Genomic DNA, 10,105 nt, shown 5'->3' on the forward strand with positions numbered 1-10,105 from the left:
CCCCGCCCCTGGTGAAGGGTGTGCCCTTCAGGCCTTTGAGGCTCTCGTCCTCGAAACCCTGAGAATCCGCCTGTCCAAGCCCCCGCTCCTGCATGTGAAGCTGGGGCCCACGGAAAGGCAGCAGTCCACGTACCAGTCACCCGTTTTTGGAGAATCACTAGCAGCTCAGGGATGTGAGAGCTCCGTCCCAGGCCACCTGTAGACACAGCTGTCATCACTTGGCTCCAACCGTACTTATTCTCACCATTGTCTAATCCAAGGAGGCTTAATGCTAGCCTAGACTTTGCCTCTAGATTCCGTGTGTCCTCGACGCCAAGCCCATTGTAAACACTTGGGAACTATTTTTTGAATGACTAATTGAATACATCTCCGTTGTCTGATGGGAGAGGGTAATTTGGCCACATTTATTGCAGTAGTTTAGGCTTTACATGCAGAACTTTATAAGTAACGATTAGAGTCCACATCAAGTATTGGAGAGCCTGGAAACAAATGAAGGCAGAGAGGTGTACACTCAGGGAACCCAGTCTGCAGGGTGGAGTCCAGGTCATCACACCAGCTGCCAGCTTGGGAGTCTGGGGGGGGGGGGTCCCACAGCCACAGAAGAGGGAAGGTGTGTGGTCACAGCTTCCCAGGTGGGCCAGTGTAGAAAAATCTTTAGCATAGAGTCAAGTCACATAAGCAGAGCCTCTAGTTGGCTCTCCCCTTGCTGGTGGCTGCCACCTGCTGGTCTCAACTGGAAGAGTTGGACAGTCACAGGATATTGACTGAGCCATGATCAGAGAAGGGGACACTCTCAACCCCCAAATTATTCATTAGATAAGGCTTTTGCATCCTAAACCAATGGGTGAGAAATTTGAGAAGGGGGCCGTGCTGGCTAGTTTCATGTCAACTTTGCACAAGTTATAGTCGTCTGAGTGAACCTCGGTTGAGAAAATGCCTCCTTAAGATCTGACTGTGTACAAGCCTTTTTTAAAATTTCCTTTTCTTAATTAGTAGGGTAAAAGGGCCGGCCAAAGAAACCCACACTGGCTCTGACACCAGAGGCAGCCAAAGAAACACCCTGGTTCTGAGACCTGAGCCAGTGAAAAACATACTTTAGCCCTGAACCCAGAACCAAAGAAACATGCCCTGACTCTGAAACCAGTGCTAAGGAAACACTTTGTCCCCAGAATCAGAGTCAGTGAAAGAAACATGCCCTGGCCCCAAAACTAGAGCCAAAAAGGCCAGAAAAAAAAAACAATTTGGCTCTGAAATCAGCCATCTCTGCCCCCTGACCAATTAAACTAATCCCTGAGTAGGGAAAAACTAGCCAATTCCTCGTCCCCCTGGGAAAACTCCACCCCCTAAGCAGCCCTATATAAGCCCTGCTCCTGTTCTGTTTGGGGCTGCTCTTCTTCCACCCTGGTAAAGGGGTAAAGGTAGCCACTCTCCTGGACTCTTCCCTCCCAATAAATCTCTTGAGCGTGGCTTGCATGAAGACTTTCTTTTTCTGGAGCAGAGCGAGACTGTAACTCTTTTGCTAAGGAAGCCTCCCCATAGCAGGGCCGAGTTGTTACAACTTTGCTGGGGGAAGTCAGAAGCAGAATTGAGTGGAGGAGCAGGACCATAACACTTTGGCTGGGAAGCCTTCCCCTAGCAGAGCAAAGTTGTTACACTCTGAAGTACCAGGGCCAAGTTGTAACAACTTTGCTGGGAAGCCCCCTCATGTCAGAGCAGAGCTGTCATTTTGGGAAAGCCTTCCCTAGAGCAGGGCTCTAAGCTGCTCGCTTACTGTGGTCTGTGCTATTTCCTGGCTCCCGACTGCCAGAACACTTCCCCTCGAGCTGTAACACTCAGTATTCCTTGGCTCCTAACTGCCAGGACCTTCTGAGCTGTGACACCTCCAGGGAGAGCCCAGCCCATGGTGGGTGTGGCCACCTGGGCTGGTGGTCCTGGGTTCTATAAGAAACAATGTTGAGCGACCCATGGGGAGCAAGCAAGTAAGCAGCTCTCCTCTATGGACTCTGCAGCAGCTCCTGCTTCCAGATTCTGCCGTCTGAGTTCCTGTCCTGACGTCTTTGGTGATGAGTCATGGTATGAAGTGTAAGCCAAATAAACCCTTTCTTTCTTGGCTTGTTTGCTCACGGTGTTTCATCACAGCAATAGAAACCTTAACTAAGACATGCTAGTTCCAGGATAACGGGGTGTTACTATGACAGACATGACTGTGTTTTGGGGAGGATTGTGGAAGGACTTTGGAACTTTGGGCTAGAAAAGCCACTGAGAGTCGAGAGGTCAGTGAGCTGTTCTGTAGGAATTTGCTGGAGGATAAGGATGTTGAGAGCACTGGGCAGTGGTAGTGCATGCATTTAGTCCCAGCATTTAGGAGGCAGAGGCAGGTGGATCTGAGTTGGAGGCCAGCCTGGTCTACAGAGTGAGTTCCAGGACAGTCAGGGCTACACAGAGAAACCCTGATGCCATTCTCACGACATGATGAAGCTGGAGGCCTCCACTGATAGGGCCACCCACTGGTAACTTCCAGCCCCAATGCTGTGGCTGCATTAAACTCTGATCTTTATAAAGTGCCTGCCTTGGAGCTGGAGAGATGGCTCAGTAGTTAGGAGCATTGGCTGCTCTTCCCGAGGACCTGGGTTGAATTCCCAGCACCCAGATGGCAGCTCATAACTGCAACTCCAGTTTCAGGGGATCTGACACCCTCATACAGACATACATGCATGCAAATCAGCAATCAATGTATATAAAGTAAATGGATAAATCATTAAAATAATAAAGTGCCAGTCTCAGGGCTACATATAGAACACCAGGCGAGATGATGATACATGTCCTTAGCTGCCTCCAGGTCTTCAGTGGGTCTCACTGAGCTCAGTGCTAAAAACAAGATGAAACCTTCAGCTGTGTCTTCATCCATGTGGCCTTAAGATTACCCCCATCCACCCAGGTAACTGGAAGCTGGGGGCAGCCACTTCTTATGCTGCTGTTCTTTTATTGTTTTGTTTTGTTTTGTTTTTCGAGACAGGGTTTCCCTGTAGTTTCTAGAGCCTGTCCTGGAACTAGCTCTTGTGGACCAGGCTGGCTTCGAACTCAGAGATCCGCCTGCCTCTGCCTCCCGAGTGCTGGGATTAAAGGCGTGCGCCACCACCACCCGGCTTATGCTGCTGTTCTTGAACCAAAATATTCTCCACTGCTGGCCTCGGGACTAACTCCTATCCTGCAGGAGGGCTGAAGGTGACTCTAAGAATAAAGCCCCCCATCAAGTCACATTGCCTTGGTGCAGGCCCTGAGCAGGAACCCCAGAGCCGCCACCCACCACCTTCCCACCAAGCTGGCCATGGGGTCCACCACGGATTTCCACTCCTTTGTTTGTGAGTCACCCACTCAGTGTCTGTTCTTGGCTGCTTCCTGATAGGTCCCCATTGGGCTTTCTGTCTACAGAGAAAGGAGACCTTGTTTGTGGCACGCTCCTTGGTGAGATGGGCATAAATATCTGTCCACCCAGACAATGCAGCAGTTCTTCCCAGGCCGACCTTGGCAAATACCTGAGTTTCTTGGGCTTATGGGGGGATGGGTACCTACAGGAGTGTGGGTGATCCCAAAACAGCTCATCATGAATCTTGTGGAAGATGCATTAGAGAGTTCCATTTTTAACTAATCTTCGACTTCCTATATACTCCCACATCCCTCAAGATAACTTGCAGCGAGGGGTGGGGCAGGAGAAAGGGAAAGCTGGAATCACACAGTGATTCTCTCCCCCTACTCCTTATATTGGGACTTTCAACAGCTCTATTACTGTTACTGCTATTGTTGTTGTTTCGACGCCATGACTGCTGGGCCAAGGTTATCTCAGCTCTGGGCGAGGATGGGATGGCCATGTTATAGTATAGGAGAAAGAAGCCACAGTACAGCAGGCCCTGCGGCATGATTCTGAGATCTGCTCAGAGCGCCCAAGAAGGCATTTGCTCATGTGACGACAGAGGTGGCTCACATCTCCTTGCGCCTGTATTCTGCAGGAGTGTGAACGTGGTGGCTAGGATGCAGCAGCCATGTGTTCAGACAGGTAAAATGGGGGGTGGGTGACAGCAAAGTGGGAAGAGAGCCTTAGTCCCTGACAAGCTCTATTAAGTGTTAGATTTCTGAGGCGGGGTAAAGAGACAGGAGGAGAGAGGCCAGATTCTTTTTTGGGGGGAGGGGATTCGAGACAAGGTTTCTCTGTAGCTTTGGAATCTGTCCTGGAACTAGCTCTTGTAGACCAGGCTGGCCTCGAACTCACAGAGATCCACCTGCCTCTGCCTCCTGAGTGCTGGGATTAAAGATGTGCACCACCACTGCCCAGTGAGACCTGATTCTTATCTCAACAGGTAGAACTGTTGATTTCAAATAGCACTGGACACTCTCCCGAGGGAAAAGGGATGCCTGCAAGGGAAGAAAGTGGGGTGGGACCCTTTATAGGGCTAGGGGAAGGGCTTGGGAATGAGGAGATTGCTGCAGCCATGTGGGGCTATTTTTTTGAGCCTGCAGTCTCTTTTCCCAAAATTGTTTGTCCAAGGGGAGACAGACATTCCTTTCTGGACTGACTGATAATGCCTGAGCAAGGCCATTGTAATCTCACAGGACCCCATTTGACAACTGGGGCACTCTACCAGAACAGCTGGGCCAGCAAAGTCCTTCACCTTTTTCTTTTCTTTATATAGTTCCATTAAAATTATTTATTTTTATGGATGTGTATATGAGTACAGACAAATGCACTTCACATGTGGAAATCAGAGAACAACTTGGAAATTGTTTCTCTCTTGCCACCTCATGGGATCTGAGGCCAGAATCAGGCCTGTGGGCAAGCACCTCTATTGCCAAGTCATTTTGTCATCAGCCCTGGACTTCTCTCTTCCTCTCTTTTTGTTTGTATTTTATTTTTATTTTGAAATATTATTACTATGTAGCCAGACTTGCTATATAGACCTGACTGGCCTCAAATTTATGAGATCCTCCTGCCTCTGCCTCCTGAGTATTGGAAGGCATGCAACATCATTTTTGGCCCAGTCTTGGACTTCTTATGACGATCTTCCAGTCTACTGTGTAAGCCATGGTTGGTGGATTCTGTTTGCAGCCAGACACAGTCCCAGGGGCCCTCTCAGGTGCAGGGCGTGATAGCCCTCCCTCACACCACCTCTGAGGCCCGAGACACTGTTCTCCATCATCCGCATTGTTTGAATTGCAGCTGGAGTCAGAATTTAGATCAAGTTCCCATTTTTAGTCTTGATTGATTCTTTCCCATATGACAGGCAACAGGACATTTATGTAGGCAGCTAAGAGAGAGGCTGATAGGGTGGGGACTGGCCAAAGCACAGCTAAGAGGTTTACAGCTCAGGCCTTGCCTATATGGCTGGGTCATGGTGGGCGGTGGTTCTTTTGGTCCTAAACTCTCCTCCCTAACCTGTTGTGAACTGAAGTGCACTGTATAAAGATTCTACAGGCTTGGCGATGGGTTAGAATGTCTGTGCTTATGGAGAGCTGGGATGTGGGTCCTGAGCCATTATCTCAGGCTAGCCTTGAAGCTTAACATCTATTCACGGTCCACTGACTCAAAGGTCAAGACTGTTATCAGAAGACACTTGAAGTCGACAGCAGAGACTTCTCTGCTCGGCTGTGAAAACAGTGGTTCTCAACCTGTGGGTCTTGACCCCTTTTGGGGGGGGGTCAAACAACCCTTTAACGGGGGTTGCATATCAGATATTTACATTACTATAAAAACTTCAGCAAAGTATTACATTAGAACACAGTATTTGGGTAACCTACATCTGTGTGCCTGGGCCGTGCTCACTCACATCCTGTTCTAGAATAAACTCTTATTTTCTCTGAGGTAAGAGCTGTGTTTCATATCCAACACATGGTCCTAAGGATCACTGGAGAAGTCACCTGGATCAGCACCAGGTGCAAGCACAGAACCCCTGTGCCCAAACATTGGCTACTGCCTTCTTGAGTGGTGAATTCTTTCTGGGGCTCAGACACCCCCTGGGTTTGGTTGATGGCTTGTTGATATATATATTGGTTGAGACAGGGTTTCTCTGTACCTTTGGCTGTCCTGGAACTCACTCTATAGACCAGGCTGGCCTTGAACTCAGAGATCCACGTGCCTCTCTCTCCCTAGTGCTGGGATTAAAGGCGTGCACCACCACTAACTGGCATGTCTCTCTCTCTCTCTCTCTCTCTCTCTCTCTCTCTCTCTCTCTCTCTCTCTCTCTCTCTCTCTCTCTCTCTCTCTGTGTGTGTGTGTGTGTGTGTGTGTATGTGTGAGTGAGTGAGTGTGTATATGCATGTAGAAGGGTTAGTGCATGTTTGAACACCCATGGAAGCAAGAAGAGGATGTTAGATCCCCTGGAGCTGGAATTACAGGGAGCTGTGAGCTGGGAACAGAGCTCCAGTCTTCTTAAAGAGCAGCAAACGCTCTTAACTGCTGCATCATCTCTTGGATCCCCCATTCACTTTTATCTGACTTAAGATCTTATTTGGATACTGTGTTTTGATTTCTGAGCATATGGTTTTAAGGTATCCACTTTTATTTCAGTCATTCTATTTATGTTTTTGTTTTGTTTTCTGGTGTTTGGTTTGTTAATTTCATTTTTGACTTATTGTGTAGTTACTTGTTTTAGCTACTTTCCTTGTTGCTACAACCAAAGTCCTGAAGCAAAGCAATTTCAAGGATTTATTCCATCACAGTAGCAGGTCCCTGTTAGGAGCTGGAAGCAGTTAGTCACACTGAATCCATAGGCAGGAAGCAGAAAATGATGAACCTGCAGAATCAGCAAACTTTCTCCTTTATGTGCAGTCCAGCTGGTACCCAAGCCCAGGGAACGATGCTGCCTTTTTGGGGGTGAATTTTCCCTCTTCAATGAATCTAATCTAGACAATCCTTCATAGATGGTCAGAGGCTAATTTAATCTAGATAATCCCTTAGTGTGACTGGAGGCTGTCTCCTAGGTGATTGTAGGTCCTGTCAGTTGACAATCAACATTACCCATCACACTTAGCATGCCAACTTAAGGTGTATGTGTGTAAGTGTAAACGTGTTAAAGATGATTTTGACTGCTAGTCCCTCTTTTTTTTTTTTTAAAAAAAACAGGTTTTTAAAAAGTTATTTTATTAGTCAAGCCTAGATAAGATTTAACTCTAAAGGTCTGGGACTAGAAGAAACAAAGTCATTTTAAAATCTGTTTGATCTGCTTAAACGCCTACAGAGCCAACTTACAGCTTATAAATACACAGATGCTCCCTGTGTATTTATTTCATCATAAATATAATTTAGATTTAGTTCCTCTTTGACAACGCAGTTGGAACAACCATTTATCTCTGAGGTTTCAGTTTTTCTGTAAAGGTAAACAGGCAAGGGAGCTCAAAGAAAGGGAGACAGACACAAACTGAAGACACACATGCCAACCCTGTATTCTGGCATTTGGTAAGCCCAGGTGGATACACCATTTCTAAGTGCGCGTTACAGAAGACTTAAGTCTTTAACAAATGATTCAGATTTGTGGGTAAGAAAAAGATGTCTCCCATGACTTGCACTGTCTTATGAAGATAGAGATCAATGGCCCCTGGTGCCTTGTCTTAAATGGCCAGTCTCAGGAAGGACAGTGTTGTCAATCCTATCCTAAGATTGGAGCTACGCCCTGAACTCTACTCAAGTGACTCCTCACAATGGCCCAGAAGACAAGGGTCTGGTTCCCTTTCTACTGTTGTGATAAAAACACCATGGCCCACACAAGTTATAAAAGAAAGCATTAATTTGTAGATCATGACTGCAGAGTTAGAGTCCATGACCGGGAATCCCGGTGGGTAGCATGGTGCAGGATGTAGGCATGGTGCTGGGAGCAGCAGCTGAGAGCTCACATCTCGAGCCACAAGCAAAGGCAGAGAGAGAGAGAGAGAGAGAGAGAGAGAGAGAGAGAGAGAGAGAGAGAGAGAGAGAGAGAGAGAGAGAGAGAGAGAGAGAGAGAGAGAGAGAACTGGGAATGGCATGGACTTTAAAACTTCAGAGCCCACACCTCTTCTAAAAAGGCCACACCTACAGATTCCTCCTAAACAGCCCACCAACTTAGGGACCAAGCTTATAGGCTTATATATGAGCCCATAAGGGTTATTCTCATTAAGCCATCATAATTCCACCTTTAACTCTAAAAGGTCCCCATTCTCCTGGCGGGAGGGATGATTCATATTCCCTCCACTGCCCTCTCAAAATTCATGTACTGTGTTTCTGTCCACAGTGTTTATTCTTTTTTAAGACTTTACATTAATTCTGTTTGAGAAACACTTTCATTCCTGTGTCAGGGCATGCTCTAGGTGTGATACACTGACAGAATGGCAGTCCATTGGAAGAACAGCAATCTCCAGGGTTGCAGGCTATCTCCCACTGGGAGCGCTGCAGCTAAGTGTCCAGTCAGGAAGCATTCTGGTCTCAAGTATCAGGAAAGCTGGCAGGACAAGGCTTGGAGTAGATTGGATTCACTACCAGAGAGACAGCAAGCAACCTTGAAGCCTCCACCATGAAGTGTATTGCTCATGGTCACCCCAGTGGGTTCCTCTTGCTGAGAACGTGTCTCGGGGAACATTTCTGTCACCTAACTAGGAGCTTCGACACTCCCCAGGTGCGTTTTCCATGGTGCTGTTCTCTGAACTCGCACTTTCCTGACTACCCAGTCCACACCCCCACTGGGGAGGACCTGTCATTGAGCCCTCCTCCTCCATTGCCTCCAGCCTCTCCTTACCACACGTACCCCAAGCTGTTTGCTGGCCAGAAGCACATTTCAGAACCACAGCTCACAAGAGCCATTTTCCTACACAGACTTCCCAGTGACTTCCTGCAGCCTAATCTGGGGATTATGAGCTAAATGCCCCAGAGGCCAACCAGGAAACGGAAGCCAAGAGAGGTGAGCTTTGTATATTGCTACATTTATAATCTTCATTACCCACTCCCAATATGATTGGGCTGACTTTTGTTTTGAAACCATAATCCTCTCAGCCAGTTCCTTTTCCTGGCTTTTATAAGATGCAGAACACAGAGGTTCAAGCACCAAAGTGACACCATCCACTGAGCCTGGGTTAGGAGGTGTGGGTGGTGGAGGCAGTGGTGAACTGGAGAAACCACATCCATCAGTGGTGGGGTTCCAGCCCATCGCTGCTGTGTGGAACGCTGGGCTCACAGTGACGGATCAGACTACATGGAGGGAAACTCCTCATCTGAAACACAGGCAAATCATTGTCAACCGGAAAACCGCTGCCTGAGTTCACTCTCCCACACCACCAGGGATGTCTGTACCAGGAGGGCTCCTGAGGCTAACAATCTGGCGCTCTCTAGTAAAACAAGAGCTCCAGTCCTCTCTCAGCATTGCCGCTTCAGGGCATCTCTCCTGCAGATCTGTGTGGGGTGCACAGGGACGTTCTGCTCAGCAAATCACTGCAGCACTGCTTGAACAGAAGGACATTTCAACCAAAGTTGAACTGTAGGGTCTCTGCTGAGCGTGCTGAATTAATAAATAAAATCGACATCAGCCCCTAAAGTAACCTCCCATCTGCACACTCTCCACGCTCTTCCCAGGCCCCGGGCAACCCTGACAGGGATTCTGTGGATTTGCCTACTCTTGAGATGCTGTGAAAAATGGAGACGCGTAGCCAAGTCGTGGTGGCACGCGCCTTTAATCCCAGAGCTGAAGATCAGCCTGGTCTAGAGTGGGTTACGGGACAGCCGGGGCTACACAGAGAAGCCTTGCATAGGAAAAAAAAAGGCATGTACCTGCCCTTTTCTACTTAGCACCATGTTTTAAAGGTTTGTCTACAGTGTATTACATATTAATATGCCAATTACTTTACTTAGTTTAGTATTTTTGAGGCAGGGTCTCACCTAGCTTGGAACTCACTCCGTTGATCAGACTGACCTCAAACCCACAGAGATCCATATCTGCCTCTGCTCCCCAAGTTGGGATTAAAGGCATGTGCTACTATATTCAGCTTTAAAAAATATTTCTACATAATTTTTCTTCTTTTTTCCTTTTTGTCTGCTCATCAGTTGATTGACATTTGAGTTTCTAATATTTTGGTATTGTGAATGGATAATCAT

The sequence above is a fragment of the Arvicola amphibius genome, chromosome 4 (genome assembly GCF_903992535.2).
Source record: "Arvicola amphibius chromosome 4, mArvAmp1.2, whole genome shotgun sequence".
Classification (NCBI taxonomy): Eukaryota; Metazoa; Chordata; class Mammalia; order Rodentia; family Cricetidae; genus Arvicola; species Arvicola amphibius.